The 15,722-nt window shown below is 40.1% G+C and overlaps 1 long non-coding RNA gene across 3 annotated transcripts in view; it reads right to left on the bottom strand.

Moving 5' to 3' along the window:
* Window positions 1-15,722, bottom strand: part of LOC138844855 (uncharacterized) — a 50,606-nt gene that overhangs the window by 29,944 nt on the left and 4,940 nt on the right. For all 3 annotated transcript variants that reach the window (XR_011381222.1, XR_011381223.1, XR_011381221.1), the window contains exon 3: window positions 8,124-8,154. This is a non-coding gene — a long non-coding RNA (uncharacterized lncRNA). The remainder of the gene's footprint in view (window positions 1-8,123; window positions 8,155-15,722) is intronic.

A 15,722-nucleotide genomic window follows, 5' to 3' on the forward strand; every position in this document is an offset into this window, starting at 1 on the left:
AAGTATGAAGCAAGACCCCTACCTTACACCTTATACAAAAATCCACTCAACATGGATCAAAGAACTAGAGATGCACCACGACACCATGAAACTAATTGAGAGCATAGGGGAAACCCTTCAAGATATTGGAACAGGAGAAGAATTCCTGGAGAAGACCCCACAGGCAAGGGTAATCAAAGATAAAATAAACAAATGGGATTACCTCAAATTGAAGAGTTTCTTTACAACAAAGGAAACAGGCAGGAAAGTGAAGAGGCAACCAACAGAATGGGAGACGTTATTCGCAAACTACACAACAGATAAAGGATTAACAACTAGAACCTACACAATGATCAAAAAACACCACAAAATCAAAACAAACAACCCAATAAAAAATGGGCCAAGGACCTTAACAGACATTTTTCAAAAGAGGAAATCCAAATGGCCAACAGACACATGAAAAAATGCTCAGGATCCCTAGCCATCAGGGAAATGCAGATCAAAACCACAATGAGGTTTCACCTCACTCCGGTTAGATTGGCTCACATACAGAAATCAACCAACAACAGATGCTGGCGAGGATGTGGGGAAAAAGGGACACTCACCCACTGTTGGTGGGAATGCAAACTGGTAAAGCCACTATGGAAGACAGTTTGGAGAGTCCTCAGAAACCTGAATATAGCACTACCACAGGACCAAGCCATCCCACTCCTTGGAATTTACCCAAATAGAATTAAAGGGGAGAATAAAAGAGCCATTTGCACCTCAATATTTGTTGCAGTTCAATTCACAATAGCTAAGACATGGAATCAACCTAAATGTCCATCAACGGATGACTGGATAAAGAAACTATGGGATATGTATTCTATGGAACACTATACAGCAGTAAAAAACAATGAAATCCGGGCATTTACAACAAAATGGAGGAAGCTGGAAAACATCATGCTGAGTGAAATAAGCCACTCCCAAAGGGACAAATATCATATGTTCTCCCTGATCGATGGCAACTAAACGAGCATCTAAAATGATACCCATTGAAGTGAAATGGACACTATGAGAGACAATGACATGATGAGCCCTTGTCTAGACTGTTGAGGAACAACTTACTATTTTATTCCTTTTAGTATTTTTGTTGTTGTTGCTCTGTTTGTTCTACATAAGAACACTGGTTGAACTCTGTAATCAATGCACAATCATTCTTAGGTGTTTAAAATTAACAGAAAAGTGATCTCTGTTAAACATAGGAGTGGGAATAAGAGAGGGAGGAGATATATAGGTTGGCACATGCTCACTTGGACTTACCTCCAATGGTGGAACTAGAAATGTGCCAGAGGATTTCAACTCAATCTTACCAAGGAGGCAGGTACCAATGCCAGCGCACTTGGTAAAGTGATAAGTATAAATACACAACCGATCAAAAAGATAGGGTATGTGTCGATGAGATTTCACAAATAAGACCAGTGTAAGCAACTAATGAAGGATAGAATTAAAAGGGAGAGGATGATCCTGCGGGGGAAACAGGACACACAGCAGACTCATAGAATGGCAGCACTCCTGCCTCAGAATCAACCCTTGGGACATTCGGATCCGGCTAAAAGGTCCATGAGAGTCTCACAGGCATGGAAAGCCATGACACGATGGCAAAAAACAATCTAAATGAAAGATCCTGGTGAACAAGACCCCAGCAGAAGGAACAGGCCATCAAGGAGAGAGGCGCCTTTCTCTGAAGGGAGGAAGGAACCTCCACTGTGATATGGCCTTCACTAAACAAGTTCAGAGTCGGTGAACTCAAGGGGCTTCCATAGCCTAGACAGCTCATAGCAAGAGTCTCGGGTGACTACTGACGTCATAAATAAGAGTGCCAATTGTTAAATCAACAATGGGAGTCACTGGGTACGTGCTCCCCACGTAGGATCTCTGTCCTTAATGTGTTCTACTATGAAACTTAAAAAACAACACTACTAGTCGAACAATACCCTATACCTTGTGCGGTTGTGTGAGTGCAGCCTGTTGAAATCCTTGCTTAGTATATACTAAGTTGATCTTCAGTATATGAAGGTAATTGAAAATGAAACTCGATGAAGGGTGGGTTGGAAGAGGGAGTGGGAGAGGGGAGGGCCACAGGAGGGAGGGAGGTTGGGGGGAGAAGCCACAACAATACAAAAGTTGCACTTTGTAAATTCACATTTATTAAATACAAAATAACTATATAACAAACAAAGAAAAAGAAAAAGAAAAAAAAGAACTTAATACTTTACCTTTATAGTATTTTTTATGTTCTACTTTAAACTATTGGTTGAACTCTGTAATTAATACACAATTACTCTTAGGTGTTTAATTAATGCTATAACTAGTACTCAAATAGTACTTACACTTTGTGTTTCTGTGTGGGTGCAAACTGTTGAAATCTTTACTTAATATATGCTAAATTGATCTTCTGTATATAAAGATAATTGAAAATTAATCTTGATGTGAATGGAAGGGGAGAGGGAGTAGAAGGGGAGTGTTGTGGGTGGGAGGGAAGTTATGGGGGGGGGGCTATTGTAATCCATAAGCTGTACTTTGGAAATGTATGTTCATTAAATAAAATAAAATATAAATATAAAAAAAATAAAAAGAAAGAAAAAAAAGAGACTATTGGAACTCATAGAAGAGTTTGGCAAAGTAGCAGGATATAAAATCAATGCACAAAAATCAACAGCCTTTGTATACACAGGCAATGCCACGGCTGAGGAAGAACTTCTAAGATCAATCCCATTCACAATAGCTACAAAAACATTCAAATACCTTGGAATAAACTTAACCAAGGACATTAAAGATCTCTACGATGAAAATTACAAAACCTTAAAGAAAGAAATAGAAGAGGATACCAAGAAATGGAAAAATCTTCCATGCTCATGGATTGGAAGAATCAGTATCATCAAAATGTCCATTCTCCCAAAAGCAATTTATAGATTCAATGCAATACCAATCAAGATACCAAAGACCTTCTTCTCAGATCTGGAAAAAATGATGCTGAAATTCATATGGAGACACAGGAGACCTCGAATAGCTAAAGTAATCTTGTACAACAAAAACAAAGCCGGAGGAATCACAATACCAGATTTCAGGACATACTACAGGACAGTTGTTATCAAAACAGCATGGTACTGGTACAGAAACAGATGGATAGACCAATGGAACAGAATAGAAACACCAGAAATCAATCCAAACATCTACAGCCAACTTATGTTTGATCAAGGATCCAAAACCAATGCCTGGAGTAAGGACAGTCTATTCAATAAATGGTGCTGGGAAAATTGGATTTCCACGTGCAGAATCATGAAGCAAGACCCCTACCTTTCACCTTACACAAAAATTCACTCAACATGGATTAAAGACTTAAATCTATGACCCGACACCATCAAATTATTAGAGAGCATTGGAGAAACCCTGCAAGATATAGGTACTGGCAAAGACTTCTTGTAAAACACGCCAGAAGCACAGGCAATCAAAGCCAAAATTAACATTTGGGATTGCATCAAATTGAGAAGTTTCTGTACTGCAAAAGATACAGTCAGGAAAGTGAAGAGGCAACCGACAGAATGGGAAAAAATATTTGCAAACTATGCAACTGATAAAGGGTTGATAACCAGAATCTACAAAGAAATCAAGAAACTCCACAACATCAAAACAAACAACCCACTTAAGAGATGGCCAAGGACCTCAATAGACATTTTTCAAAAGAGGAAATCCAAATGGCCAACAGACACATGAAAAAATGTTCAAGATCACTAGCAATCAGGGAAATGCAAATGAAAACCACAATGAGGTTTCACCCCACCCCGGTTAGAATGGCTCACATTCAGAAATCTACCAACAATAGTTGCTGGAGAGCATGTGGGGGAAAAGGGACACTCACCCACTGTTGGTGGGAATGCAAACTGGTTAAGCCACTATGGAAGTCAGTCTGGAGAGTCCTCAGAAACCTGAATATAACCCTACCAGACAACCCAGCCAACCCACTCCTTGGAATTTACCCAAAGGAAATGAAATTGGCAAACAAAAAAGCTGTCTGCACATTAATGTTTATTGCAGCTCAATTCACAATAGCTAAGACCTGGAACCAACCCAAATGCCCACCAACAGTAGACTGGATAAAGAAATTATGGGACATGTACTCTATAGAATACTATACAGCAGTCAAAAACAATGAAATCCAGTCATTTGCAACAAGATGGAGGAATCTGGAAAACATTATGCTGAGTGAATTAAGCCAGTCCCAAAGGGACAAATATCATATTTTCTCCCTGATCGGTGACAACTAACTGAGCACCAAAGGGGAAACCTGTTGAAGCGAAATGGACACTATGAGAAACAGTGACTTGATCAGCTCTTGTCCTGACTGTTGATGTACAATGTAATACTTTATCCATGTTAGTATTTTTTTTGTTCTAGTACTATTGGTTGAACTCTGTAATTAACACACAATTATTCTTAGGTGTTGAAATTTTAACTGAAAATTGATCCCTGTTAGGAATTTGGAAAACATTATGCTGAGTGAAATAAGCCAGTCCCAAAGGGACAAATATCATATGTTCTCCCTGATAGGTGACAACTAACCAAGCACCAAAAAGGAAACCTGTTAAAGTGAAATGAACACTATGAGAAATGGTGACTTGATCAGCCCTTGCCCTGACTGTTGATGAACAAATTAATACGTTATTCCTCTTAGTATTTTTTTTTGTTTGTTCTACTTAATACTTTTGGTTGAATACTGTAATTAATATACAGTTATTCTTAAGTGTTGAAACTTAACTGAAAAGTGATCTCTGTTAAATGTAAGAGTGGGAATAAGATAGGGAAGAGATGTGCAATTTGGGACATGCTCAAGCTGACTTGCCCCAAATGGTAGAGTTAGAAACATACCAGGGGATTCCAATTCAATCCCATCAAGGTGGCATGTACCAATGCCATCTCACTAGTCCAAGTGATCAATTTCTGTTCACAATTGATCATAATGATAGGACTAAGAACCAAAGGGATCACATAAACAAGACTAGTGTCTGCAAATACTAACTGATAGAATAAAAAAGGGAGAGAACAATCCAACATGGGAAGTGAGATACACAGCAGACCCACAGAATGGCAGATGTCCTAAACAGCACTCTGGCCTCAGAATCAGTCCTTAAGGCATGCAGATCTGGCTGAAAAGCCCATGAGAGTATTTCAGGCATGGAAAGCCAAGACACTCTGGCAAAAACCTAAATGAAAGATCCCCATGAGTGAGATCCCAGTGGAAAGAACAGGTCATCAAAGAAGGAGGTACCTTTCTCTGAAGGGAGGAGGAGGGAACTTCCACTTTGACTACGACCTTGTCTAAATATGATCAGAGTCAGTGAACTCAAAAGGCTTCCATAGCCTTGGCAACTCATGACAAGAGCCTAGGGTGATTACTGATGCCATAAACAAGAGTGTCAATTTGTTAAGTTAACAACAGGAGTCACTGTGCATGAGGAGATCCTCATGTAGGATCTCTGTCCTTAATGTGCTGTACATTGTGATTTAATGCTGTAACTAGTACTCAAACAGTATTTTTCACTTTGTGTTTCTATGTGGGTGCAAACTGTTGAAATCTTTACTTAATATATGCTAAACTGATCTTCTGTATATAAAGATAATTGAAAATGAATCTTTATGTGAATGGAAGGGGAGAGGGAGTGGGAAATGGGAGGGTTGCGGGTGGGAGGGAAGTTATGGGGGGTGGGGGAGCCATTGTAATCCATAAGCTGTACTTTGGAAATTTATATTCATCAAATAAAAGTTAAAAAAAAAAAGTTAGAGTTACACAGAGAGAGGAGAAGTAGAGAGAGAAGGTCTTCCATCCGACGGTTCACTCCCTAATTGGCCACAACGGCCGGAGCTGTGCTGATCCAAAGCCAGGAGCCAGGAGCTTCTTCCAGATCTCCCATGCGGATGCAGGGTCCCAAGGACTTGGGCCAACTTCTATTGCTTTCCCAGGCCATAGCAGAGAGCTGGATCGGAAGTGGAGCAGCCGGGACTAGAACCGGTGCCCTTATGGGATGCCAGCACTTCAGGCCAGGAAGTTAACCCACTGCAGCACAGTGCTGGCCCCACTTTCAAATTCTTAAAGATATCTTGCTTTCTGGTGTTTACAAATGCCAAGTTTAAAATGATAAGGTGGAGTGAATATCAGAATACATACAGACTTTCCTATACCATCCTTTTTTCTAATCTAGAACACTATTCCAAGCATTCCAAAAGCTTTTACTAACAGAATAGCTTTCATTCCATTTCAAATGAATTTATATACATATGTATATTTATATATATGATTTCAACTTTATGATTTTAAAGTATACATAAATGATTTTAAAATCAGTGTAACAGATTTCATCTAATGTATTGACAAGCTATAAATTTTAGTTCCTTTATTTAAACTTCAATAGAATTGTTAAAACACACAACAGCAAAGATTTAGGCAGTTTGAAGTTTCCATCTTCCTCAAACCCTTTTGAAAACAAAGTTAGAGCTTAACTCCAAACACAAAAATATTCATTTATCAACAGATTCACATTGTATTCAAGTGTTATGTTATATATAACTTTAACTAAATTTTAAAAGTTGGGAAATAGGCAGTGATGCCAGAAAGCAACATCTGTGGCATTACTTTTCCAATGTACTTCATCCAGGCAAATTTTCTCTGGAGCTATTTCCAATAATTTTCAACATAAGTTAATTTTAGAAGAAATAAAAATTAAGAAATAATATTTATATATATTTTAAAAAGATTTATTTATCTATTTGAAAGGTAGAATGACACATAGAGGGGTACAGAGAGAGACAGACAGAGATAGAGAGACACAGGGAGATCTCTCACCTACTGGTTTACTGCCCAAATGGCCACAATAGCCAAGAACTCAAGTTTGACTGGCAGGAACTCATGTACTTGGGCCATCATCCACCCCTTCACAGGAACATTAGCAGGGAGTTGGATCAAAAGCAGAGTAGCCAGGACCAGAACTTGCACTCTGATATGGGATGTGGCCGTCCCAAGCAATGGCTTAATCCACTGTGCCACAACACCCACTGCTATTTATAACTTAACTTCTTCCAGAAAGAATTAAAGATCAGGTACAAAACTATATAATTCAACAAGATTTCTTAAAAGCAAGGGAAAGATTAAAAAGAAAGTCAATGTGGGAAAAGGATAACAGGGTTTAAGAGAAAACTCACATTCATACTTCTAAGTCCTATATATTAAATTTGGCATAGGCTTTCTAGCAGCCATTGCAAAGAAGGAAACAACCAGTTGTCTGATTCATAAGTTCACAAAAGCAGAAACTTCTGCTTAGAGGGGTACAGCACTCTAGGTTCTTGAAGTCCCAGGGCTGAGGAGCTCAGTCATCAGCTCACCTGAAACACTTCCTGGTGGTAAGCTGTTTGAAAGTTGAATTAGGCGCTTTGTCAGGAGGACCTGAAATTTATCTCAGATCATGTCAGCCCTCTGCTCTAAAACTTCAGTGGATCTCCATTGCCTATAAATTAACTATAAGCATCTGGATTTGCTATTTGAAGCCGTCTTCAAAGTCAAATCAAGGCGAGCTCCCAGAAGGCAGGCAGTATTTCTTATTCAACATTGTGTCACAGGACCAGTGACAGAGTTGGTGTCAACAAAGACAACTCTGTCTTAAAGAGCACATCTCAATCATCCAAGAAAGTCAGTGGAAACCTCTCAAGTCATTATCTTCCTCTCTATATGGCTTTCCCCTACCACTCTATCTGTTGGATGCCAATTTCTTCAAAGACATTAATGACAATATCATCATCTATAACAGCTAAGATAATCTCTTTTTGCATTTGTATAGTGATACAAAGTACAGACACAAATCTCATTCTCTTTCACAATTGGCCCTAGTTTGGAGTCAGGATAGGAATCATGGTTCCTGTTTGTCAATATAGAAACTAGATTTTGTACAACGTTACATCCTTAGTAAGTGGAATAAACCATTTCCTACTGATTTCCATAATGAGATAAGCTTTCTCTCCTTCAAACCATGTAGCATTTTTGTACATCTCTTATGATAACAATAACCCCATATATTTTTCGTAGTGCTTTGTGGTTTACAAAATCCTCTCCTTACCTTGAGGACCCTGCTGCTGTCTCCTCATTCTCTAAAAATATAAAATGTAGGAATTATTCAGTAGATCACACCAGCTATCAACAACCAATGCATTCTTTTTATCACCTTCCAAGAACAAGAGACACTAACATTTCTAAGGTCTCTACTTTCTAAAAAAGCTGGGATACTTTTTAAAATAATTAATACTGCTTCTTTGTCCTTATATTGTCAAATTTGTCCCCTTATATTGTCAAATTTGACACACACACACACACACACACACACCCTGAACAGCCAAAATCTGGAAATAAAATATGCATGTTCATTCTCTGTGGGCAGTTTGACTAATGAGGAAGGAGAAGAAGGGTGGTGATGCTGATAAGGAACTGACATCCTTTCTGAAACTCTGCTGTAGTGACTGATGTAAGGACCTATCTGGCTGGAGTCCATCAGGTGGAGCAACAATATTTTGACAAGAGCTGCCATTTAGGGGAATTTCTAATGAAGACATCATCAGGTAAGAAAAGACTGCAGCAGAGACAGTTTGTTGAGGAGGCCCCTCATTCCTCACCTTGTCTTAGAGTGACAGCTAAGAAAGCCAGAAGAAAGCCTAGAAACAGAATCAAGGCAGAGGCTCCCCCAAGAGATCTCCCAGGTCTGAGGGCGAGACAATTCCCATGCCCACTGACATGCAGCATTATGCACCTCAGGGTGCCCTCTTCCCGTGGAATACAATGTGCACGAAGCTCTTGGAGTTGTGCTACATGGGTCCTCCTCACAGAGCCTGGAGCTATCTTCCTCTTCCATTGACTAAGGGCCACAGGGCATACCCATGCTGGAGACCCTCAAGGGAACTGGTAGCTCACAAGCTTTCATAACTCATTTGATGAGTTGGTGTCTTGGCATTTTGATTTCAGTTTTGATTTTTATGTCATGCTGTAACTTCATGTTAAAGATGTCTAGGAGGGGTGAGCACCAAGATTCTCCAGTCATGCACAGCAGGCAGGCACCCAGCCAATTACGTGTTCCTGCCACAGTGTAACTTATTAGGCTCCTTATAGCAAAGAGCTCTCTTGGAAAAACATTGATTTCATCCAGACTGTGTGGGCTCCATTCTTGTAGCTATATTTTCTGGGAAAACTATCACCTTTTGAGAAAACTGAACTTAAAATTATTCTAATTCATTTATGGGGGATGATGACGAGTTGCCACCTGTTCTTTGGGTCTATAGTTCTCAAAACTGACTATGGTAGAGGCCTCCCCGAGGTCAGAAAGAGAAAAAGAAACTTATCCTGGAAATGGAATGTGATCATTACCTGCTTTCCTATGAAGGCTTCAACTGTAGTTATTATTGGCTTATATGTAACCATTTTGGCTTCTGCTTGCTAAACAGAGCAAGGTGTTAATCCTTGCCAGACAGTGTATACCTTATTATGTGTGTGAAAGAAACATCAGTAACTACATACACATGCCCAGTATTATATCAGTTCCTATAGTGCCATGTAACATTAGAATATCCAATGAAGTGTTTACATGTAGCCATATAAGGGAGACAAAGAAGCTAAAACCATATATAAGGAAATATCCCTCTTTGTTACAGGCTCAGGCTTTTGTATAAAAATATAACTGGGCCTTGTGTTGGCATGATAGTGATAATAATATATAATAATACGGCTTTCTGGCCTTGGTGTTTTGTCTCTGTTCACAAATCCTGATATGTGACCACACCTTAGAATATTCTAGAGAACTTTAAAAAGTATCTTGATGCCCAATTTTCACTTCAGACCAAAAAATTCAGGACCTCTGAAGGTGCAACCCAGGCATTTTAAATCATCTCCAGATGACTTTGCTGTGTTGTCAGGGTTGCGCACCTGTGCCTGAGGTACTATTGTTACTCTTCCTCTGCTCTCAGCCTTAGTGACACACTGAGCTTCAGAAGATTTGCACAGCTGGAGGGACTCAGTTGTGAAACTGGAGAAGACACTCATGAGATCACAAAGATAAGAGATAAGCATGCTGTTTAAAACAGATATTTATCAAGTGCCACATTCCAGGCCATGCACTAGGTGCTGGGAACACAAATAAATAAGACAAAATCTCTTACCTCAAAAAGTTTCTGCACTAGAAACACAGATGTGTGACTGACTCACGCTGAGCAACCTTAAACCTAAATTCCCAAATCCAAAATTTTCTGAGCACCATATCAAAACAAATTATTTGCAATATTATATAAAATCAGGGCAAGTTTTTAGCCTTGGGGTTAAGATGCTTGCATCCCACATCAGAGTACATGGGGCTGGGTTCCTGAATCTGGCTTTTTATAAATGCAGACCCTGGGAAGCAGCAGTGATAGTTCAAATAACTCATTTTTTCCCTGCCATGGGAGAGACCAGGATTGGGTTTCCAGCTCTCAGCTTCAGCCCAGCCCAGCCCAGTCTCAATAGTTGTGGGCATCTGAGTAGTGAATCAGGATAGGTGTTCTCTCTATATACCTCTTTCTGTCTCTGTTTTGCTCTCTCTCTCTCTCCTTGCCACTCAAATAAACAAATACAATTTAAAATAAAATAGTGTGTAAAATTACCTTCTCCCTATATGTGTAAAGTATATATGAAACACAATGGATTTCATGCTTAGACTTGGATCCCAGCATACTATGTATATACAAATATTCAAAATCTGAAAATATTCAAAATCTAAAACACTTCTAGTCCCAAATATTTCTAATAAGGGATATTCAAGCTGTAAAAGGGAGCAAAGTTAAATCATAGTACTGTAAGAGGAAAGGCTGGGGGAGTAAGGGAAGACTTAGGGGAAAAAAGAGGTTTGAAGTAGGTCTGTGGAGAAAAGTAAAATTCTGTTGAAAAGAAAGGAGGCAGAAAGCATTCCAAAGAGAGGAATAGCTTGACTAAAGGCACAGAGGCAACCAAGTGGATGAGATATTGAGAAATTATAGAAAACTGGTTCAGAAGATTTTGGCTCATGAACCTGCTAATTTAAGTGAGAATTTGGTGGAGGGCCTTAGAAGCCCCTGAGAGGAGTCAGTAGGTGTTGTGTGAGTCCATGAGCCCATACAACTTGTATAATGTGTGTCTTAGATGAAGTGAGCCACAGCAGAGGTTTTAAAGCTCAACAATCCTATGATCAGATCTGAAGCAAATAAAGACAAAATCAATATGAATTTGATAAACAAATTTGAGGCAGTTGCTTATCTCACCCTCTGGCAACCCTCTCTGCTGTCTTTAGCACTTCTACATACTACACTATCATGCAGAAAGCTGCACAGACAAGCCATGTAAATCACTCATCCTAGGTCAAGGGGAGAGTAAGAGTCTATGTGCCCCTCTTGCTGCACCCCTGATCCTGGACTGGAGAACCTGAACATGCCACTGCTGCGTTTTGTGTGCTTTGTATATATGTTCTCTCCATTCAGAATGTTCTTTCTTCCCTTCTTGCATAACCTCTGTGTACTGACTGAATTCACAAGTTACCAGTACTGTGCTTCTTTCTGTAGCACCACTGCAGGGACAGTTTATATATCACTTATTAATTGTATTTATTAACATATCTATCTTTCATAGGATGCAAACAATATCTTTTTAAACTTTCAATCACTAGGACTCAGCACACTGGCTAGCATGGCAGCAGTGCAGATTGGCTAACTGAAGGGTTAAGAAAGGAATTACTGGAGCCAGTACTGTGGCACAGCAGGCTAAGTTGCCACCTGCAATGCCAGAATCTCATATGAGCATCAGTTTCAGTCCTAGCTGCTCTGCTTCTGACTCAGCTTCCTGCTAATGCACCTAAGGAAGCAGCAGACGTTGGCCCAAATGCTTAGGCCTTTGACACCCATGTGTAAGACCCAGATAGAGTTCCGTGCTCCTGGATTCCACCTGGCCCAGCCCTGCCTTTTTGGGTCATTTGGGGAGTGAACCAGCAAGTGGAAGATCTCTCTCTTTCTTTTATGTAACTCTGCCTTTCAAATAAATAAATAATTCTTAAAGAAAAAGATAAGACATATTATATGTTGTAAAGAGTGAAGTTTATCAATAATGTCCTTTAATGTTCAGGTACAGGGATTGGGGGATTTTTTTCCATATTTAAAATAATTTTCAAAAGTTTCAAACATTTCTTTTCTGAAGTATTTGCTTATATAAGCAAAGGAGTGCTTATTGAACTTATCAATTTATTTCCATGAAACAAGCATTGTTTCTTTCTTTAGTAGTAATTTGCTAGGAAATATTAAAGTTAACATGCCTTTGGCTAGAGAAAATAGGAATATTACTCCAAAAGCTCTTGTAAACTATAGTAACCTATAGAAGCGGGGGGGGGGGGGGAGTCCCCTGAGGGGTATGACAATGGGATTTGGGGCATGCTAGGCTGCAAGAAGAGGGAGGGTGGAGCTCTTTGTGAATTTTGTTGATTTCCAATTCCTTAAAAGTATTTCCACTAGTTGGGGGATTAAAAGGTTTACTGGTGAGAGTGTCAGTTGTCAAAGGACTGAGCATAGATTCTATAATCCTGTAAAAGAGAGCTCCAGCAGCTTCTCCAACAGGAATCTAGAAATGTTTGGTATCTCAGAAATAATTTTGTCCTATTGTCATTCTCTCTTGGTTCTTCTATAACAATCCTGCTGCTCCTAGAAGAAACAGCAGGCTTTATGAACTTAATTTTTGCACTGTTGCTCTAATACTCTATTTGTAAGGTGCTTTGTCTATTTCTTCTTGCAGTCACTGCCCTCCATGTTTTGACTTACACATTAAGGTGCATATGTTTTAAGGATTGCTGTGCTGTCTTGGAGAAATGAGCTATTTTTCATTAGCCAATATTCTCCCCCTTACCCCTTTTTCTTTGTTCTAACGTTTGCTTTGTCTCAGAATGATATAGACTCTCTAGCTATTTTGATTAGTGTTAGCATGTATTATGCATAAATTCTGTCTCCTCTCCTCCCCAAATTTGCATGTTTACAATCTAATCCCCAGTATCATAGAATGTAACTGTATTTGGAGAAAGGGCTCTTTTTTTGTTTTATAAGATTTATTTACTGGGGGCTGGCAATGTGGTATAGCAGGTAAAGCCACTGCCTGTGATGCTGGCTTTCCATATGGGTACTGGACCGAGACTCAGCTGCTCCACTTCCAATATCCCTCTAGTGTACCTGGGAAAGTAGAAGAAGACAGCCTAAATCCTGGCTCCTGGCTTTAGCCTGGCCCAGCTCCAGCTGTTGTAGTCATTTGGGCACTGAACCAGTGGACAAAAGCTCTGTGTGTGTGTGTGTGTGTGTGTGTCCCTCTCTCTCTGTAACTCTGCCTTTCAAATAAATACATAAAAATATTTTTAAAAGATTTATTTATTTATTTATTTTGGATGTATATGGGAAGATGAACACAATCCAGACATATACAGAGAAAGGGTATGCGGGTGGTGAATATTCCAGATGGAAGGCACAGGATAGGACTAGGGAAAGGACTGGGATAAAGAATATTGAGAATTTGCTTTGGTTAGAACAATGTATGTGTGAAAGAAAGTAATGGGAGACAAAGTTAGAAGCAGTAGTAGGTCCATGTGGAATTTCTATTCACTAGCATACCTGTATATCTGTCATATATTAATTGATATTCATGATAATAACTAAGGTACTACAAAGTCCAAGATACCTTATAAATTGCTAAAGATTAAAGAATATTTAACATAATTTTAAGTATGTTCACTATATTTTAATTGCAAATGTAATGTAAAGTTGTATCTTTGAGGGTGAGTAGGGATGATGAAGAGTACAAGGGAAAATTGCAGTAAAAATTACCTTTAAAATTTTTTTAAAAAGATTTATTTATTTATTTGAAAGTCAAGTTACACAGTGAGAGAAGGAGAGGCAGAGAGAGAGAGACAGAGTGAAAGAGAGAGAGAGAGAAGAGAGAGAGAGAAAGGTAGGTCTTCCATAGCGCTGGTTCACTCCCCAGTTGGACGCAATGGCTGGAGATGTGCCAATCTGAAGCCAGGAGCCAGGAGCTTCTTCTGGGACTCCCACGTGGGTACAGGGGCCCAAAGACTTGGGCCATCTTCTACTGCTTTCCTAGGCCATAGCAGAGAGCTGTATTGGAAGTGGAGCAGCCAGGACTAGAACTGGGATGCCGGCACTGTAGAAGGCAGCTTTACACACTACGCCACAGCGTGGCCCCTTGAAATTTTTTTAAACTTGTCTTAAGATCCATTAAGCATGACTTTATAGATACTATATATTTTTTTAAAGATTTATTTATTTATTTGAAAGGCAGAGTTACAGAGAGGAAAGGCAGAGAGAGAAAGAGAGAGAGAAAGAGAGAGAGAGAGAGAGAGAGAGAGAAAGTCTTCCACAGGCTGGTTCACTCCCCAAATGGCTGAAACGACCGGAGCTGGGCTGATCTGAAGCCAGGAGCCAGAAGCTTCTTCCAGGTCTCCCACATGGGTTCAGGGGCTTGCGCACTTGGGCCATCTTTTACAGCTTTCCCAGGCCATAGCAGAGAGCTGGATCGGAAGTAGAGCAGCTGGGACATGAACTATTGCCCATATGGGATGCTGGTACCACAGGCAAAGTCTTAGCCTATTATGCCACAGCTCCAACCCTTCTACTCTTTGTTTATTTGTAAGCCAGAGTTACAGAGAGAGAGAGAGAGAGAGAGAGAGAGAGAGAGAGAGAGATCTCTTCCATCTGCTAGTTCACTCCCCAAATGGCCCCAACAACCAAAGCTGGACCAGCCCAAAGCTAGGATCCCGGAGCTTCTTCCGGGTCTCCCATGTGAATGCAGGAGTCCAATTACCTGGCCACTACTTTTCCAGGTGCATTAGCAGGGAGCTGGATCAGAAGTGGAGCAGCAAAAACTCAGATGGGATGCCAGCATCGCAAGCGGAAGCTTAACCTGCTACACCACAACAAAGGCCTCGCAATAATTTCTATATATACTAAATTTTGAGAATAACTAAACTAGGTAATCTAAAGAACAAAAGGGGTTGGGATAGAGGGGGAAAAGTCTCTAGGAGCTCTCTCGCAATTTAAACTATTCTACATAGGAAATGATGATCAGATTCCTACATGGTGAACAGGAGATACGTGAACAATCCTGGTGCTCCTGTTTGCCTGCAGGCTTTACTCCTTTTGGTTTGATGTGAGATCTCTGTCACCTTAATACACAGATTATTTGATGAGGTGTGTGTGCATGCCTGTGGTGGCAGGAGACAGTAAAGCAGATAGTGGAGTAGTTTAAGTACTATAGTCAGTGAGCACATTACCTACATGTTTTAAATGTGTCATAAGATAGTAGAAACAAATGGAATTCTCCATCTACACTAGTAAGGATTCTCTGGACTGAATATAAGAGATGTTCACCAGAGCTAGTTAAAGCATTTAAAGAAAAAGGAGGGATGGTTTTTAAAAGACTTTGGGGTAGGGGCTGGCATTGTGGCCATAACGAGTAAAGCCACCGCCTGCTGTGCATCCCATATGGGCACCAGTTCGAGTCCCAGCTGCTCCACTTCAGATCCGGATCTCTGTTGTGGCCTGGGAAAGCAGTGGAGGATGGCCCAGGTCCTTGGGCCACCTGAACCCACAAGGGCAACCTGCAAGAGGCTCCTGGCTCCTGGCTTCAG

Source organism: Oryctolagus cuniculus, chromosome 1 (assembly GCF_964237555.1).
Source record: "Oryctolagus cuniculus chromosome 1, mOryCun1.1, whole genome shotgun sequence".
In the NCBI taxonomy this organism is placed as follows: Eukaryota; Metazoa; Chordata; class Mammalia; order Lagomorpha; family Leporidae; genus Oryctolagus; species Oryctolagus cuniculus.